Source organism: Hemiscyllium ocellatum, chromosome 2 (assembly GCF_020745735.1).
Source record: "Hemiscyllium ocellatum isolate sHemOce1 chromosome 2, sHemOce1.pat.X.cur, whole genome shotgun sequence".
Classification (NCBI taxonomy): domain Eukaryota; kingdom Metazoa; phylum Chordata; class Chondrichthyes; order Orectolobiformes; family Hemiscylliidae; genus Hemiscyllium; species Hemiscyllium ocellatum.
The window spans coordinates 105,859,607-105,879,555 of NC_083402.1; positions in this window are offsets into that span (position 1 = coordinate 105,859,607).

Below are 19,949 nucleotides of genomic sequence, written 5' to 3' on the forward strand. Positions count from 1 at the left end.
CAGTTACTTTGATTTGGAAAGGATATTAAGCCATTGCAGATTATGCAGGAGAAATTCACTGAGTCAATGCAAGTAATAAAATGTGTTATCTTTGAGGAGAGGCTAAAATTTTTGAAGTTCTTTGCTTTAGAGCTAAGAAATGTAAAACAGGATTAACAAAGGTGTCAAAATTATTGAAGACTTTGGTAGATCTTTACTTTCTTTAGTTGCTTTTGATACGATCCAAATCCTAGCTATGTTTTATTTCCACTGATTGCCTGGAGTATTTTTGCTCAATATTAATTTTCTTTTTCACTCTAACTATGAAACCCTGGAATTGGGGCAGAGGCAATAATATGAAGACAAGGAACTATTCATAGGCAATAAGGAGAGACCAATGTGTTGAATAGCAGCAGAGGTGACAAGAGAGGAGGACCAGATGGGTTGGGAAGATGAATGGAGAACCAAGTCTAGTGTTGATCGCATTGTCAATTCCAACATGTCCAAATAAATCCAATCTTAGATGTCTGCCGTATACACCCCAGCTTAGATGATCAGTTGCAAGGGCTAAATTGATTTTGCTGGGTATAAGAAAGAGGAATAAGACTGAAATATCATGGAAGAATGATGTGGCATGAAAGTAACGGTAACACTGATAGAAAGTAATATATGGATTACTTTAATAGGGTACAAGCAGATCTGCCATTGGACTGTTTCCTAAACATTAGGTGATAAACTATTTTCTGACCAGTTGAGAGTTATATATAAAGGATGGAAAGATAGTGCTGAATAGGGTAAGAATGTCACAACATGAAATGTGTTCTCGATTCAAATTTTATTATATACGACAACTGAGTATTTTACAATGAAGTTAACATTCATTGTAAATTAAAAATCTGTGAAGACATTCGTTTTCTGTTGCAAATGTTGTCATCGAGCATTCTGTTGATCTCGTTATCACAGCTTTGTACTTTCCACAATGAATTAACTTGGCATGATGACTAAATCACCAATTAAGTGGATTATTAAAGAGGGAGCTTCACTAAAATGAGAGAAGCTCAATTGAATAGTATCATACCGTATACAGCAATTGGCATTCATAGTAGGCTTAAGTACTTCATACTTTGACAAATTTAGCTTGAATTTTGAGAAGCGGAAATATCTTGTGATAGAGATTAAATTTTGGTCATAGAAATTTACAGCAGTAAAAAGAACAAAGGGAGGAGAATTTCAGGGAGGATTATCCTTTTTAGCTAATTTATGATCCGAGGAACAACTATTTGTCATTGATATAGTAGCAGTGTCTGCATTCCTTTTACCTCAAGAGAGCCATTCCCATTGATATATATAACCTGTTAAATCCTGACTTGGAATCACCTTCTTTGACAGCCACTACATTATCTATACTTATGGAAGTAACATTGGCCATGAATTTCTACGCCCGTTGACTGCTTCCAGGCACCAGGGAGTGATTAAATTGACATCCTGCAGTTCACAATGTCAAACTGTATTCAGGTCACAAATGTAGTGTTAATGAGAGGTTCCAGATTCAACCGTTTCCAAAATAAACATAAATCAGAGGAGGTAACAGCAACATATTCTTAGCAGAGCAAGGCTTTTTGCTATGTGAATTGGGAATGTTTAAATGAACATATTTGGAGATGTATGTATTCTATCAGAATGCAATGCTGTCTCTCATTTATAAAAACAACATTGTATGACAATTTGCTTATACATCATCTGTGAAGTCTAATCAATTCCATACATGCCAACTTCCTGGCTAAACAGGTGGTTTGCAACTATAAGCAACCTTTGCCAAGCTTACCTGAGGCTGATACCATCAGGTTATAGGACTGTCTTAGAGTCATAGAATTTTCCAGCACAGTAACAGACTCATACATGCCGACCAAATATCCTAAATTAATCTTGACCCATTTGCTAGCATTTTGCCCATATCCCTCTAAACTCTTACTATTCGTGTACCCATCCAGATGCCATTAAATGTGTAATTATACCAGCTTCCACTACTTCCTCTGGTAGCTTGTTCCATATCGCACTATGTGTGAAAAACTTGCACCATAGATACCTTTTATATCTTTCCCTTCTCACCTTAAACATATGCCCTCTGATTTTGGACTGACCTACTTTGGGAAAAAGACCTTGGCTATTCACTCTATCAATGCCCCCCATGATCTTATACACCTCTATAAAGTTCACCACTCAGCCTCTGACACTCTGTGGAAGATAGCCCCAGCCTATTCAACTTTTCTTTATAATTCAAACCCTCCAACCCTGCCCAAACCGTCGACTCTCTTGCTCCTCAGATGCTGCCTGACCTGCTGTGCCTTTTCGAACGCCACCTTTTATCAACTCTGACTCTAGCATCTGCAGTCTTCATTATCTCCTAATATCTTTGTACATTTTATCTGCATCCTTTCAACTTTAACATCTTTCCAATAACAGGGAAACCAAAATTGAACATAGTACTCCAAAAGTGGCCCAACCAATGTCCTCTGAATTATATTATCTCATGACATAGACATGTCAACCTCCTGGCATGTCTAATAGCAAAATTAATTTCCTTCTTTTGATGATATCACATCTAAGACTTGCGATTCTATTAGATAATTGAAGCTCCTAAAGGATGCTTTTGCACAAATGCCCTTGAATAGTCAAAGATAAACAACCTGAACCCAATTCATCATTCTACATCCTACAACCCTGTGCATCTCAGTCTATTTATCTCAGCCTATAGTTGTGTTTATCCTAACTAATACTGAAATGTTGCTCTGAAGTCTGAGAACTATTGCTTATGATTTTTCTCTGAGCACTGTTATTTTTCAGTCATCTACAGACCACTGACATTACATGATTTTCCAAATCATGTGGAGTACTGCAGCTTCTAAAGGCAATTCTTGTGGGCATATTGAGCACACTGGACTGATGCTGCAGAGATGCATTGTAGCAGATATCCTAAATGGAATCGAACAGCAGAATACTGCAGGTGTTGGAAAACCTGAATGGAAAGAAAAAATCTGGAGAAAAATCAGCAGATTATGACAGCATGTATATATGAGATAGAAGCAGAGTAATGATTTTGTGACCTGTTTTCAGAACTGCCACAACATTGTGTCACGACTTCTGGTATCAGGACAGAATTCTAGAGATATTTCTGTGTATTTAAACAAAAAGATACAAAGTTAATCTTCAACGATTAGCCACTCAAGGCTATGAGATAAGTCAGTAAGATGCACACAGCACGTTTTCCAGTATCAGGCACATTGAGAGCCATCAGCGTTGCCTGCTCACCTGATCCACTGGGAACAAAGTTACACATGGTAAAAACGTGAAGGATCAGAACATCCTTCATTCATTGGATTGTGACTGATAATATATCCAGTAAGAGAAATGTAGGGGAGATAGTGAATGGAGATCAGCAAAAATAACTACTTACTATTGTTTGAATAATGATGAAGACTGTCAGCAGGACAGCCCTGGCAGGTGTGATATGATGTGTGTGCACCTTTAAGGAGGCGCATCTTAAATTACTGATGATCAACACTTCCCCAACCCAATGTAATGTACTAGTTCCAATATGTATAGTCAGTCTATGAGCCGCAATGGTAGAAGTCAGATATACTATACACAGCTCCCTGTGAACATCGGAGAAAGTGAGGACTGCAGATTCTGGAGATAAGAGTTGAGAGTATGGAGCTAGAAAAACATAGCAGGCAAGGCAGCATCTGAGGAGCAGGAGAATCAACGTTTTGGGCAAAAGTCCTTCATCCTGATGAAGGGCTCATGCCCAAAACGTCGATTCTCCTGCTCCTCAGATACTACCTGGTCTGCTGTGCTTCACCAGTGCCACACTCTCGTCTCTGTGTACATAATCTGCATGAAGTCTTGTCTTCATATGGAGAACCCATTGTTCCATTCAAAGTATTGTTCCATCAATCCTTGTGCATGAGTACTTCATTAATTTCAATAAGAAGTTGTAAAATCGTCCATGGCACTGATTGTTCAAAAGTGAAATATGGGAGTGGAGGGGAAATATATTACAAGAGAATAGATTTTTGGTGATATGGTGCCAATCAAATAGACTGCCTTGTTGTGGATGGTGTGAAACTTCTTGAGTGTTGTTGGAGCTGCACTCATCCAGGCAACTGAGGAGTATTCAATCATACTGCTGAATCTTAGAGACAAAAAAAACCCTGTTGATTCACTTTTGGAAGGGTCGGTGGGGAGTGTGGTGCAAAGCAAGGCATTGCAAAGGGAATGGTCTATTCCATTTTCTCAATTCTTCTGGTTCCATTGAATCTACCCTGATGAGGAGACATTCCACACCCGAGCATTTCAAATGTCTTTCTATTTGGAACAACATTTTCTCCCACCCCCCCACCCCATCCAGACAGCCCTCCACATCCCCCAATCCACTGCTCTAATTTCCCCTCTTCAAACATAATAAAGACAGGCTCCCCCTTGTCCTCACTGTCCATCCCATTAGCCTCCACATCAAACATTATCATCCTCAAACACTTCTGCAAACTCTGATTAGACCCTACTATCCAGAACATCTTCCCCTCCACACCCCTCTCTGCCGTCCACAAGGACCATTCCCTTCGCCACTCTCCCAACCAATCCCACCTTATCTGATCTTACGTGTCCATCATCCTTCCCATCTATCTACTCCATCCTTCCCACGGATTTATCACAATAATCCACTACCTACATCCGCCTTTCGCTAAATTACCTACATTTCCCCCAGTCCCTACCCCTTCCCTCTATTTATTTCTGAGCTCCATTCCCCTGCTCCTAACATTGACTTCTGCACCTCCTGATGTTGTCTGGCTTGCTGTGTTCCTCCAGCGTCCTGTTTGTCTACACTGCTGACTCTTGCCTTGTACATAGTGGACAGGCTTTGGGGAGTCAGGAGGTGAGTTGCTTGCTGCAGGATTCTTAGCCTCTGATCTGAACTTGTAGCCACAGTATTTCCAAGAATAGTTCAGTTCAGTTTGTAGTCAATGGTAACCTTATGTATGTTGATAGTGGGGGATTCCGCAATGGCAATGCCTGTGAACATCAAAGGGTGATGGTTAGATTCTGTCCTTTTGGAGATGGTCATTACCTAGATTTTTTACTTGCCATTTCTCAAGTCAAACTGGATATTGTCCAATTTTTGTTGCATTTGGACATGAACTACTTCAGTTTCTCGGGAGTCACACATTATGCAACCATCAGTGAACATCCCCACCTCTGATCTTATAATGGAGGGACAATCATTGATGAAGAAGCTGAAGATGATTGGGCTCAGGAATTTACCCAAAGAGGTCCTGCAGAGATCATTGCTGGGTCGATGCAAGTGTTGTAGATATCTTGGACCAGCTTAGCTAAGTGCACAGTTATTTCTGGAGCCCAAATCTTTATGACTATTGCTGGAAAATTCTTAAGGTCTGTAGCCTTGCAATGCCCAGTGTCTTCAGCTATTTCTTGATATATGGAATGAGTTGGATTTTCAACTCATGTCTCATCTAACACAATGACTGGAACCTGTTTTTCTTAAGTGTGCTAAGTGGACTATTTCCTCTGGATTTGTTTTCTACTTGATGACATTATCTTTGTCTCTGCACTAGGTTTATAAAACACTTGAGTGTGGTGCTGGAAAAACACAGCAGGCAAAACCCTTCATCCTGATGCCCAAAACATTGATTCTTCTGCTCCATGGATGCTGCCTGATCTGCTGTGCTTTTGCAGCACCACACTCTTGACTCTAATGTCCAGCATCTGCAGTACTCACTTTTGCCTTATAAAACACTTGTGGCAGTGAACTAAAGTTGTGGTTCTCAGGAGGCAACTCAAAGAACTGATGAACAAATTTTGTGTCCCTTTGCACTGAGACGATTTGGGGCTTCTCTATCATTCCCAAAGGCATCATCCAGCAATCCATTACGACCACCATCCATTAAATAAAATTATATCATAAAATACATGAGGAAATTAGTCCACAGAATTTTTACACAGAGTACTCATAATAATGGAAATCACATGATGGTGTATTATGCTGAAATGAAAAAGTTACAAAATTTGTATGCTGATTTTATCAGGGTTTCATATTTGACTACTGCAATAGGTCACAGACACAATAGAGATTACATGGATAACAGAGTAATAACAGCCTGGCTAATGTATAAGTTAGGCCCGTTAGGATGGGGCTGAATAAGATAACATATTGAAATAATAATATATGAATTAGGATAGATCCTGGTGCTTAATTCTATAACACTTCACACATTACTGTCATCACAGATGAGTCACCTTTAGCATGCAACTGTTTTAATTTTAAGTGCCAGATGTAAGATTCCATTAATATTCTGAGAGTAAGATCTCAGCAGGGATTCTCAAAAACTCCCATTGAAGTCCAACCACCAGCAGCTTCTGTTGATTAATACATTTCACAAGATTTCATTGTCATGTGTTTGCATTCCTCAAGAGAATAAATGGGGAGACAAAAGCTACAACAGTTGTCCATAAGTTTGATGTGCTAAATGGGTGATGCTTTTAAAGCCAAATTAAACTTCTCATGGGAATCTTAAGTAGAGGAAATGAATCATAAGCTTCGTCAATGATCTGGCCATCTTATCCATTTGTTAACTGAGCCATGTCAATCTAGTTTATGATTCCCATTTGTGGTGAATTAGCTGATCTCAAGCAATGTAATAGTTGATGAAACATCGTTGTCCTTAAATTCTCTGGATTATGAAGAAGAGATTGGTGAAGTGTTTCTACTCCTGAGTTTAGTGTGGGTATGTTGGCATTGTATGTGCCAGGATTAAGCTCAGCTCTGACCCTTCCTTGGGAAAAATAGTTTACAAAAACGGACCAGACACACACATTAGTAATGTTCGCTGGATTGTAATCAAGAGCAGATACCAGCAGAACAGAGAAGGGAAAATCATTTTCAATCAATGAAGGAAGTGAATATTTCATCATGTGATTGTGATGGCAAAAGTAAACAAATTTATACTGTATTATTAATGATTTTTTTTCAAAATATGAATCTTCAAGAAACAATTAACTAACATGAGTCATAAGTCGTAACAGTTTATAATATTGGTATCTGTATACTGAATACATGCGTAAGGCATTACATTGTCCTTTATTTTAGTGGAGTCATTTAGTTTAAAATCACTTTGAAATGATTTTTCATGACAATTGCAAATAGTTTTGTAATGGTGGAAATGGTGACCAACTCATTTGATACCTTGTCAAGGCAGTCCCACTTTAAGAGAAATATTGTAATACCATTTGATATCTTGGTTTTGAAATACTTACTGAAATTATAGGTATTGTGCTTACAAAAATAATGACAGAATACAACTGATTAGACTTTTTCACACTTGAAAGATTTTTGTATTAGTAGGCACAATTGACGGGCAAAAATAAGTCGACCCTTCACTATTTATGACAGACATAATAGTCACAGGTTTGGCGGCTTCGTTTTGGCTTTTTTTTAAAGTTCTAAGATTTAACTTCTACTTTCCAACCAGAATCTATTCAATGTTTGAAACAGAATTCTCATGCAGTAATCAATTTTTAATGAATGGGCAATTTATCACCTCAATGCAAAAATGAAGAATTTGTTTCATTTTGTTATTCTCATTCTATTATTTCATACTTCAAAGATTTGGTAAAATTGCCACTTTACTCTGCTGAATTCATAATAAAGAATTGATTTGTTTCATTTCATTTCAAAAGAATCATGGAAATCAATGCTTTGCTGTCTTTCTGACAGTTTTCAAATTGGTGGCAACAACCAGACTGAAAGACATTCAGAGCTCGTTACAACTGAATGAAGTGAACTGTATTGATTAATCATGAATGGTTTACAATTTGGAGCTTTACTTGCAATGTAAACACTTAGTTGATTGGCTTTAAATCCCAGTCAAACATTGTTAATGTACTGTACTCATCATGTCCTTGAGTAGTTGGGCTGCATACCAACCTCTGATAAAAGATGTAAGGCTAGTGTTTTCTAAAGGCTCAACCCAGTTAAATACATTTAGCCCCTTTGTGATATACTGGAAGAATTTCTTGTGGATCATATTGTTCAGGATAATGCTGATGTTTCTTTAGCAGGATTATATTGAATTCTTTGTGATTAGTGTTGCAGAATTATTATCATTTTGAAGATTGGAAAATAAATAGTTTTTATATTTCTAATGTGTGCTGCTCTTTGTGGTGATGAGGTTCTCATGAGTCTCAGTCTATTATCTGTGATTTTTGTCGTTAGACGTGATGGATCCATTTATGTATTCTCTTCCTTTATTTGTAATTTTATCATTCTAGGTTTCTCTTTTCATCGAACCACCTGCTTCCCGGCAGTGAAGAGATGTTCGTTTACAAATATTTACAGGAGCAACCGCATGTCTGGAATGTCAGACGTGAGTCCGGTCTTCAATTGGAACCTGAATCGTTTAGTCCAGTGAGAACAACACTATTATCTAAGACAACTGCACCAATAAGGAAAGAATAAACATTTGACATTTAAAACATTAAAGTAAATTTTACCTTTTCACAGTTTATTCTAAAAGGTTGTTCTTGATGCTCCACCATCCAGGTCAAAGCAGCCCCTTCTTGATACAATAAGAACATTGCCTAATGGCACCTTCAAGCTTTTCTGCTTTGTTTTTATTGCATTCACTTTTGTGCTTTTAAATGTGTTTAACTGTGAAACCACACTATCATCTGGAATAAGAGCTCTTCTGTTGCTTTACTTTAGCTTGCCTTACAAATTTCACCACTTTTGTTAAACTCTCCCTTGGGCTGTTAGAATCTGATAGACTCGCATACAAAATACTGACTACAATCCAATCTTGAATCAGACAATCTTTTACTGGCCTGTATTCACAGTTATCTGCTAATTGATATAAGTCATTGCTAATTGATTTGTGCTTGCTTCGGGCCTTTGGTCCTAGTTCTAAAACTTTGTTCTCATTGTAATTATATTTTGCCTAATGCCGTATATGTTGAAAGCTCATCATAAAGTGGCTATCTTATCATTTACTACTAGCCTTGTTAAAACATCACCCTGAATGCTGCCAACTGCATTGAATGCAGTTATTAGCCTGTACTTACTTGATTTGTTTGCTCATCCTGAAGTGTTCTCAGTGAAATGTCTGCATTAGTTCTGCTGTTTTGTTGCTTATCATGGGTCTTCATCATGCTCAGAAGATTCTGGAAGTGGTAGGGTAGGTTCTGAGGTTTCTCCTATCAGAGCTACCTTTTCTTTATCAGTCTCTATGCTTCTTAGTCACTGGACTGATATTTTGTGAATTTCCCACTCCTCTGTCCTGCTTCTGGAATTCCATCTGGGCTTCTCTGGTTGTGTTGTCTTGCTGCTGGGTCTCTCATGTGCTCTCACCACAAATTATTAAGGAGATCATCTTGAAAGGGGTTGGACAATCTACAATATGAAGAGAGGTTGTTGGAGCCGAAGGTCTTTTCAACACCATGAAATCATGCTTTGCACGAGGTTCACATCTCCCTACAGCATCTCTCTATCATTATATGTTAGGGGTAGATTCTTCACACAGCGGGTTGTGAGTTCATGGAATGCCCTGCCCGTATCAGTGGTGAACTCTCCTTCTTTATGGTCATTTAAGCGGGCATTGGATAGGCATTTGGAAGTTATTGGGCTAGTATAGGTTAGGTAGGATTCGGTCGGCGCAACATCGAGGGCCGAAGGGCCTGTACTGCGCTGTATCCTTCTATGTTCTATGTTCTATATAATCTGTAACATTGTGTTGTGTTAAAGGGCATTAATCTGTAACCTATCCTCCAAGTTGCCCTCCAAGCCATATATCATCCTGACCTAAAACTGCATTGCCATTTCTTCACTGTCACTGGACCAAATCCTGGAATTCATTCACTATCTTTACTGTATGAATGTATGCCAACAGCATATGTACTGCAGCAATTATAAGACAATAACAAGACAATGAAATATAAAAGCAGAAGTAGTTTATTGAGTCTTCTTTGTCATTTCACGAGATATTGGTTCATCTGATCACCTTCAGCTACACTTTCTCTTCCTTTTCCCCATAATCCTTGATTCCCTTATTGATTAAAACCTGTGTACTTCATCCTTGAATATAGTTCAATTCTCAACTGCCCTCTATGGTAAAGAAGTCCATAGAAACAATACCCTCAGAGAGACAAAATGCCTCCTCATTTCTGTCTTAAACGTGTAGTGTCTTATTCTGAGATTGTGCCCTTTGGTCATGGACTCTCCTACAAGGGGAAACAACTATTTTGTCAAGTCCTCTAAGAATCTTGTATGTTTCAATGAGGTCATCTCACTTTCTTCTAAGTTTCAGTGAGTACAGGCCCAATCTGCTCAACCCCTCCTCATAATACAGTCCCTCCATACCTAGTAGCAGTCAAGTGAACTTTCTCTGACTGCCGCTAATCTCAACATTTCTTTGTTTAAATAAGAGCCCAAAACTGTTCAGTATATTCCAGTTGTGTCCTAATCACCACCTTGTATAATTTTAGCAAAATATCTGGACTTCCACACTCCATTTATTTCGAAATAAAGCCATCAATCCATTTGTCTTCTTTCTTACTAATGAATTTAGATACTAGCTTTTTGTGATTCATGATGAAGGACTCCCAAATCTGTCTATTCTGTAAGTTTTTGCAATCATATTCCATTTAAATAATATTACTTTTCTCTCTTTTCCTACCAAAATGCATAAGCCCACATTTTCCCATGTTAGATTCCACCTGCCAAGTCTTTGCCCGTTTGCTTAACATTCAGATTGTTTGTTCAATAAAACAGGGCATGCCATTTCCTCAAGATCAGGTATGGATGGACAGTAAATGCTGACCTTATCAATATAGTCCATATCAATGGATGAATAAATTTAGAAATTGTTCTGCTCACTAATGACTATTAAGTATGAAAATCTCAGTCTATATAAATTACCAACCATATAAAATGGAATGTAGATTACTAACAACTTAAGAGCTCAGGGGAGTCAGAAAGTACTTTGTCTCCATCTTCTTAGCATATCATAATAAACTAATAGCAATCCTTCCAATAAATGTCCTTTATTGAATATGCCATTCTGATTTCCCAAATCTCTTGAACATTGAGTTGATTCAGTGGTTAATGATGTCTGCTGTCAGACACTGACATTGAGCAGTCATCACTGGCTTTCATTATTTTATTGCCGATACAGTTTTCCTTCACCATTCTTTACGCTTTAATGCACAAAAAAATCAGGTTAATTCAGATTGATTTAATTTTATTTCTTTGAGTATTAGCAATGATTCTGTAACACTGTTATTTTGTGACTGTTTTCTTTCTTGAAATAATGCCTTTCCTAACACAATGACAGTGAAAAATGAAACAGTGCCATATGGAAAGGTGATATGGAGATGAAGCAGACAAAAAAGTGGAACTATGCCACCTACTTGCATACCAAGTACAGGAAACTGGAGAAACTTGGCATCATCACCCAACAGTAACCAAGCCTCTCCCAGTACCACATTTGAAATTGGCACCGTCACAGGGAAATCAGTCGTCAACTGATCTGACCACATCCTTCAATCAGATGAAATCTCTGAACAATATAAACTTAAGTACTTACACACTCAGGACAGGATTTATTAGGGGTACAGGACCTTCCCAGGTCATACCACATTCTTTTAATAAGGACAGACAAATGCCTGAAATTGTATTTTTTCCACTTCTTTTAAGTCACCTCCATTTAGTGTCATGCAGCCTTTAAGACACATAAAATGTCAATATTTGAGAAGATGGCTGTGGCTATCCACTCAACCTTCTTGCTCATGGTCCTCCTCTCTCTGACCTGGTTGCACCTTATGAAGGACAAACAATGTAATGTGAGGATAATGTGGGAGTAAGGGAGAATGTCAAAGGGGAATGTTTCCATCATCTTTACCCCGTATATCAGAAGACAGTGTGGGTGGAGGCAAGTGGACATAGTGAGGTTTGTTGTCTGAAAAGATGCTGTCACTTTTAATGGTGATATACAGCAATGTAAGCAGTTTGTAAAATAAAACAAAGGGTTGGATGTTGGAGAACTGGCAACAAACAAAAATAGAAATTGCTGGCAAAACTGAGATTTGGCAGCATCAGTGGAGAGAAAACAGAGTTAATGTTTCAGGTCCAGCTACCTTACTGTGTTGTTAATATACTTCATGACAACTGTCCCAAAAAGAACTGATCTTTGAAGTGATGTTACGTGAACTAACGTATCAGGTAGCATTCAGATCATATCATATTGTCAGTCATGCTTTACCCAAGAAACCATGTCATAGTGACATGTCAGTTCCATTCCCCAGTGGTTGCCAGACTAATGAGGTTTATTCAACTGACCTCTTAAGATCTGATTGTTCTGCTGTAGACTGTGAAATCTCAAATCAACAAATGTCAGAGGCATAAGGGCCAATATTTAAAATTTAGTTAATCCAACTTCTGCTGAAATTCAAATGAAATGCAGATCACAACATGTTGGCTGGATGATATCTAAAGACAACCGAGTGATGCAAAATGCTGCTGTTATCATTCAAAGATTTCAGAAGGAAAATTGATCCTTTGATTTGAAGACGATAAAGATTACAGTGAGTAGAGTAATGAAAAACAAGTTAACATTTATTTGTTATCTTTTAAATCAGACTAAGTTTCAAGAGTGGATGAATTGGTATCGGAGGCCCCCAATGTTTGATTGTAATAAGGAAGTGGCGGCACGGTGGCACAGTGGTTAGCACTGCTGCCTCACAGCGCCAGGGACCTGGGTTCAATTCCCGCCTCAGGCGACTGACTGTGTGGAGTTTGCACGTTCTCCCCGTGTCTGCGTGGGTTTCCTCCGGGTGCTCCGGTTTCCTCCCACAGTCCAAAGATGTGCGGGTCAGGTGAATTGGCCATGCTAAATTGCCCGTAGTGTTAGGTAAGGGGTATATGTAGGGGTATGGGCGAATTGCGCTTCGGCGGGTCGGTGTGGACTTGTTGGGCCGAAGGGCCTGTTTCCACACTGTAAGTAATCTAAGTAATCTAATCTAATCTAAGTAAAATGGACTAATTTCAGCAGTATATTGTTACAACCAAGTGAACCAGCTCCCCTCTTTTTACCACCTTCAGTCAGCTACAATAAAGAACTACAGCATAGTATGAGTCCGTATTTAAGAAGCTAATTACTAGAATGTTTTGAGTGAAACAAAAATAATTTTTATTATGTATTAACTCTTAGAAAATAATAAAACACACACAAACATCAGTGTAATGTTTTAAAGGGGAGATTATCCGATGTTTCTCTAATAAACGCACACACACACACACACACACACACACACTCCTTTGCCTTCCCACTTCAATCAGGATTAATTTGTGCTTGAGAAGGCCAATAGTCAGTCTTCCTGCCTGACTGCTGATGCAGGCTCTTAAGATACAAACATAGAAGACAAGAGCAGGAGTAGACCACTCAATCTTTTCATCCTGCTCTGCCTTTATATGGTCAACTCTAACCCTCTGACACCCTTTTCCTATGACCTTCCCTACCCACTTAATTACCGTAGTTCCTAGGTCTTTCACAATCCTGGGGCTCCAGGAGTGCATGTCCACCAGTTGCCATGGGGAACTCTATCAGCTCAAGAGTTGCTGGCCTCTGGTTGACTGGCAGCTCTTGCTGGTGGAACTGCCTTCCTGCTGTCTTGATTTCAGGAGAAGACTCCACGTTGACCTTTGCCATTGTCCAATTCCCTCATGATTCAGTGGGTCTTCCCTGAGAGAAGTAATAAGGCTCTCTCAAAGCAATCAGGACCCCAATACTTTAACCAGAAACATCTGCCCTCATTCAAAAAAATCATCTATGTTGACACAAACTTGCCAAATGAAGATTGGGATAGATTGGGGTGTGGGTTAATGCATTTAGATCAAATGATCTAACCGACCCCAAACTGAGCTGGCTGCCATCATGTGATAGATATCCTTTTCACCACCTCTCATCCATATCCTTGAAGTGTTACATTGATTCATATTCAAGCTATGTCTTGATTTTAAGATTCTCATCCTTGCTTTCAAATCTATCCCCCATGAACTCATCTCATTATTTCCATTAGACTCTTTAGTGCCACAACTGTCTGGGATGCCAATGCACACTTAATTCTCACCTCTTGCACGTTTCTGATTTGAATTGCTCTAGAAACATGGTCTCTCCCTCTCATGCTGCTTCACTTTCCTCCAAGCCAAATCTTTGACCAAGCTTTTGGTTATCTGACAAGTATATCTTTAAGTACCTAGGTTTTATAACAGTCTTGGAAGCACCCCATGGATTTTATTATATTAAAGACATGATGCAATTATTATGATACTAGTGGTGAAAATTCAGGCATTCGATGAGGTTTTCAATAAGAGCAGTGCAGACCACCCGGTGCTGTGGCTTACTTTAAACTTCCTCATGTGGAGGTGTCTCATGCTGATTGTTGCTTGGCAACTGCAGTATTGCAAGAGAAGCCAAGTGATCTGAGAAGAACCAGAAAAGGTTTTCAGTTCCTGATGTAACAGGCACAGCCTCCACCTTGACCTCACAAGCAAACCTTTGGCCCATGCATCCCTTATCATGGGTCAATCTATTAGGCATCTTTCCCCACTCCTTTATCCACATCTTTCCAGAAGCTTCTTCTCCTACCAACTGCTGGCTGACTCATAAAAAGATCTGCAGTGAAATACTGATACGAAACTCATCTTGTTCTCCAAACCTGTTGCTTTACCTATTTCTTTGCCCACTGATAAGCACCAGGCTGCACACACTTCACCACCCAGTTCATATTGATGTCACTTCATGGAATTTAATGAGACTGATATGGCTCATTGACAAACCAGTGAGAACATGCATTGCTTCTGAAGAGGGTGCTCCAAAAGAACTAAATCTCTCTCGGCTGAGTTTTGGGGACACTGTGCCCTGTCCAGTTTTGGAGATTGAGGACCTGCTGGGGTGGGGAGACTGGAAATGCCACCTGCTGATCAATGACAGCAAATGAGAAAGGACACCTCTCCATCACAGTCACTGGTACCAGGTGGAGTGATTGCTATTGGTAAGGAGGAAAGGATAAGGTAAAGTACCACTGAGGGATAGCTTAGCAGCTCACAGGATTGTTCAGAGACAAATGCAGGGAGTTATGGGGGTGGTGTTAAGTTTCAGAGGGCATCACTGATGCTAGGTCTCTTGATGGGGCAGTAAACCCCCTTTGAATGAAGAACCAGCAGTCTTATGAAGGTTCCAGAGAGCCTAGCCACTCCCATTTAATCCCTGAGGCACCAACAAATTCTGCTGGACTCAGGATAATGTGCCAATTGGCTCAATAAGTGTCAATAATGAACCTTTCCCAAATGGTGCTGTTTTGAGTTCCAACTTAAATGCCAAATGTTTTCCTTTTCCCAGAGACTGACACACACCGACATTGCTGATTACATGGGCCCAGCTGCATGTTTCCCACAGCAATAGGATGTCCAGCTCATAACATTTTGACATCATTTTAGCCATTGTGTCATTTGTAGGTAACTTTATTAGGACATAAAGTGTCATTGTCAATTGTTTTGCCTGGTGTTAACTGGGTATAAGCGCCTCAAGATCAGATTGGTAACTCTTCCATCTAATTAGCTTTGATAATGTGGCTTGTTACAGTTTGAAGCATTCTACTGCTTTATGTTCAAAATACCTGCCTGTTTTAGGCAATGGCATCCTTTACTGTGAAAGTTGGGATTCTGTGTTATTAATAGGGCCTCTATTTTATGTTTGAACTGGTTGGAGCTTCAATCACTTCCATGAGTAATTGAACCAAAAAACCTCAACAAATAGAGGGCTGGCATTGCTCTTGCACATACATACCCCTCTATATTCCATTCTGTGTAGTCCACTTTGAATAATCCTCCAGAAATAGTCCATTATGAACAGTTATCCAGAAGCAGTCCACTATCTTCTAAGAGCAGCATTCAGGAACAGCTCACTGTGAACAGTCATCAAAGAACAGTTCTTCAGAAATAGGCCTCCATGAACATGCTCCAAGAACAATCCTCCATAATTTATCCTCTGGAAATGGTCCTCCAGATCCTGGAAACATAATCTGGACCATTGCTGCCTGATCTCTCCTGCTTGCAATTGTGATTCCTTGGACATGTTTCTGGCTGTAGTAATCCTCAGTCAAGTGAACTGTATCGACTGCTTATTTTGGTCTCCCATGGTTTACTACCTACTACCTGGTCTTAGGTTCTGCTAATTATTCACTCGAACCTCAACTCAATCCCAGTTTATTCCCCACTTTTCTGAATCTACTCTTCCTCAGTCACAAAAGAAAAGACCGATTTTTCCCACAAAGCTGGTTGTCCTGTAAGCCTGTTGACTGGAAACAAATGCTTGAAAGATTTCAGAATTATAAATTCCTTGCTATTTGGTTGACTCTGCTTCATATCTGCTTCATTTGAATTCTGGTCCTGTGTCTTAGGTTAAAATGAAAGTCATTTATTCAAGCTCTTTCCCTGTTTCTCAATTTTTTTTGTACTCTTCAAGATCTTTTATTGAACTGCCACTCAACCTACTCGTAATGATGGAGAGTGGTTTATTCTCATTTTTAAAAAATTTAGTGCTAAATGTTAGCAATTTGCATGATATCCTCAGCTCAGCTCACTGATAACTGATTGGTGATTGGCACATGATTTACAATGCAGAATCACTTTCATAATCCACTGGAGGATTTAGTCTTACTTTCCAAATAGTGAAATCTGCTCAAAGACATGAGGGTTTGCCTCATTCTGCTTGTGCTGTCTCTTTATTAAGTTTTATTCTAATTTAGTTTTCCACTTAGTTTCCTACAGTCTATAATACAGAGATTCCCAAATATGTTGGAGGTATGAGTGGTCAGGACTGCAGCTGGGAATATGAGCTTTGATGTTTAGGGTCACAAGGATGTAAAGCTCTGTACAAATGTAGAAAATAAGAGCGGGAATAGACCATTCAGTCCTCTGAGTCGAGACTATGGTGCTGGAAAAGTATAGCAGGTCAGGCAGCATCCGAGGAGCAGGAGAATAGACTTTTTGGGCATAAGCCCTTCATCAGGAATGAAGCTTATGAGCTAAGGGGGTAGAGAGATAAATGGGAGTGGGGGTGAGCTCATTCCTGATGAAGGGCTTCTGCCCGAAACATTGATTCTCTTGCTCCTCGGATGCTGCCTGACCTGCTATGTTTTTCCAGTATCACATTCTCCACTCTGATCTCCAGCATCTGCATCCTCACTTTCTCCTAGTGTGTAATGAAATTTCGGTTGAAAAACTGTGCGATTTCCTTCACTGAGACAAAGTAAACTATGCGAATCAAAAGGGGCAATTAATTGATTTATCCAAGAACCAACAATTACAGGCTGATATGTGTATTGAAGCTCAAAGCTTGGACGCTTACTGCTTGCTACAGCTGACATTATCTTTTCTTCTTTTAACTCCAGGTTATCAAAACCACAGATGTGTGACTAAACTACAACCCATTCAACTCTTCAATTTATAATGTACTGGCTAGCTTTTAAGCACAACATTTAGAAAATCAGGCAGGCTTTCAAATTGTTGTCCTGTAAATTAAAGTAGAAACTAGTCAAATGGAAGACCCTTAGCACATGAAGAATTAGTGACTTCTTACTCGTCTCAAGATTCTTATGATCCAGTAACTGATTATTTCTTATTATTCACTAACAAGGATGTGGATGTTGCTCATCAAACAAAGCCTGCCCAAGCTGTTATATTATTATTGGCTCAACTCAAATGTTCCAAACATTATTACCAATGGTAATCTAAAGAAAGGGCTCTTTATTGACAACTAACAGAATTATAGAAGAGCTCTTTCTGCACATGACTACTGATCAATACTTCTCCAACCAATGTTAACTTGCATTACTCTCTGTGATGATGCGCAGCAAATTATGTACTTATTCAGTAGTGTGTTAATCAGTATGTTAAACTACATGGACACAAAGCAAACATCACAATAATTATCACAAAAGGTTTGCAGAGAACAAACTAATATTATCCAATGAAAGGAAAGGATGCATCAGGATGATCTTGTGCATTAAGAAAATCGTAGAATCCCAGAGTGTGGAAGCCGACCGTTTGACCCATTGAGGCCACACCAATCCTCCGAAGAGCATCCCAACCAGATCTATCCCTCTATCCTACCTCTGCATTTCCTGTTGGCCAACTCACTTAGCCCGCAAATGCCTGGACTGTGGGCAATTTAGCACAGCCAATCTACCTAACCTGTACATCTTTGGATTGTGGGGGGAAACCTGAACACCCATAGGACACCAAGGGGGAGATTGTGCAAACCATTGAGTCGCCTGCGGCTGGAATAGAACCGACATCTCTGGTGCTGTAGCAGCAGTGCTAACCATTGAGTCATCATACCAACCTAATAGGTGACTTCACAAAAGGAATTGTAAAGACCTAAAAAAGGTTATGTTGCAGCTGCACAGGACATTGGTTAGGCCACTTTTAGAATACTGCTTACAATTCTGGTCTCCCTGCTATAGAAAGGCTGTTGTGAAACTTGAAAGGGTTCAGAAAAAAATTTACAAGAATGTTGCCAGTATTGGAGGGTTTCAGCCAGAAGGAGAGGCTGAAAGGACTGGAGCTATTTTCTCTACAGCATTGGGGGCTGAGGGGTGACTTTATGAAGTTTTATAAAATCATGAGGGGCATTGATAGGATAAATAAACAAGATCTTTTCCCTGGGGTTTGGTAATTGAAAACTGGAGGGTATAGGTTTAAGGTGAGAGGGAAAAAAGGCCTAAGGGGCTACATTTTCACGCAGAGTGCGTGTATGGAATGAGCTGCCAGAGGAAGTGATGGAGGTTGGTACAATTACAACATTCAAAAAGCATCTGGATAGGTATTTGAATAGGAAGGATTAAGAGGGATATGGGCCGAATGCTGACAAATGGGACTAGATTTATTTAGAATACCTGGTTGGCATGGATAGGTTTGACAGAAGGGTCTATTTCCATGCTGTATATCTCTATGAACCCATACTGTAAGTGATCGAAATAGGAGCAGAAGCAGACTGAGCAGCCCCTTGAGTTTGTTTCATCATTCTGTAAATTCCACATTCCCATTTAACCCAATCACATTTGATTCTTTTGCCGAACAAAAATCCATCCACCTCTGTCTTTAAAAAAAGTCTATATTCCTGCCTTCTCCGCCTTCCGAGGCAGCGAGTTCCAAAGTTGCACAACCCTCTGACGGAAAAGAATTCTCCTCATTTCTGTCCTAAGAGGGTGACTCCTAATCTTACAACATTTCCTCATAATTCTGAGCTCATACACAGGAGCAAACAACTTTTCCATGTCCATCTTACCAAGACCATTCAGTATCCTACACAGTTCAAGGGAGTCACTCTTTCACTCATCTAAGCACTAGTGGAAACAAAACCAGCCTGTCAAATCTTTCCTCACAAAACAAAGTAACATTTCCAGTTATCAGTAAAATCATGTAGTTTCTACTAGTTAAATAAACTGGCTGTGGTGTGCAAAGAAAACATTTAAATGAGTGAATCGACTCATATTAATCTTTCTCACTTAATGTGGCCCAAAGAGTGAGATTTCATTTGCAACTATGCTGCCTGAATCTGTTATTGAGTGGAAGAAATCTAATTTCTCATGAGCTGGAAAGATATACAATTTTAATACTGCTGATACATTGCAATTCCTTTATGCTTCCTTGAGCTGGTTAACCATTCCAAAGGTTATCAGATCATCCTCTTGATCAGGGAGTGGTGTAATACGTGTGGTGGCTAAAAGAGAGCAAGAAAATTTATTGAGTTGGAAGACTTAGAAAAGATTGAGCAAAGACTGATGAGATGGAGCTTTTTTTTCTTCATTGATAGCAAGGAACGTGGACCTGATATACATAG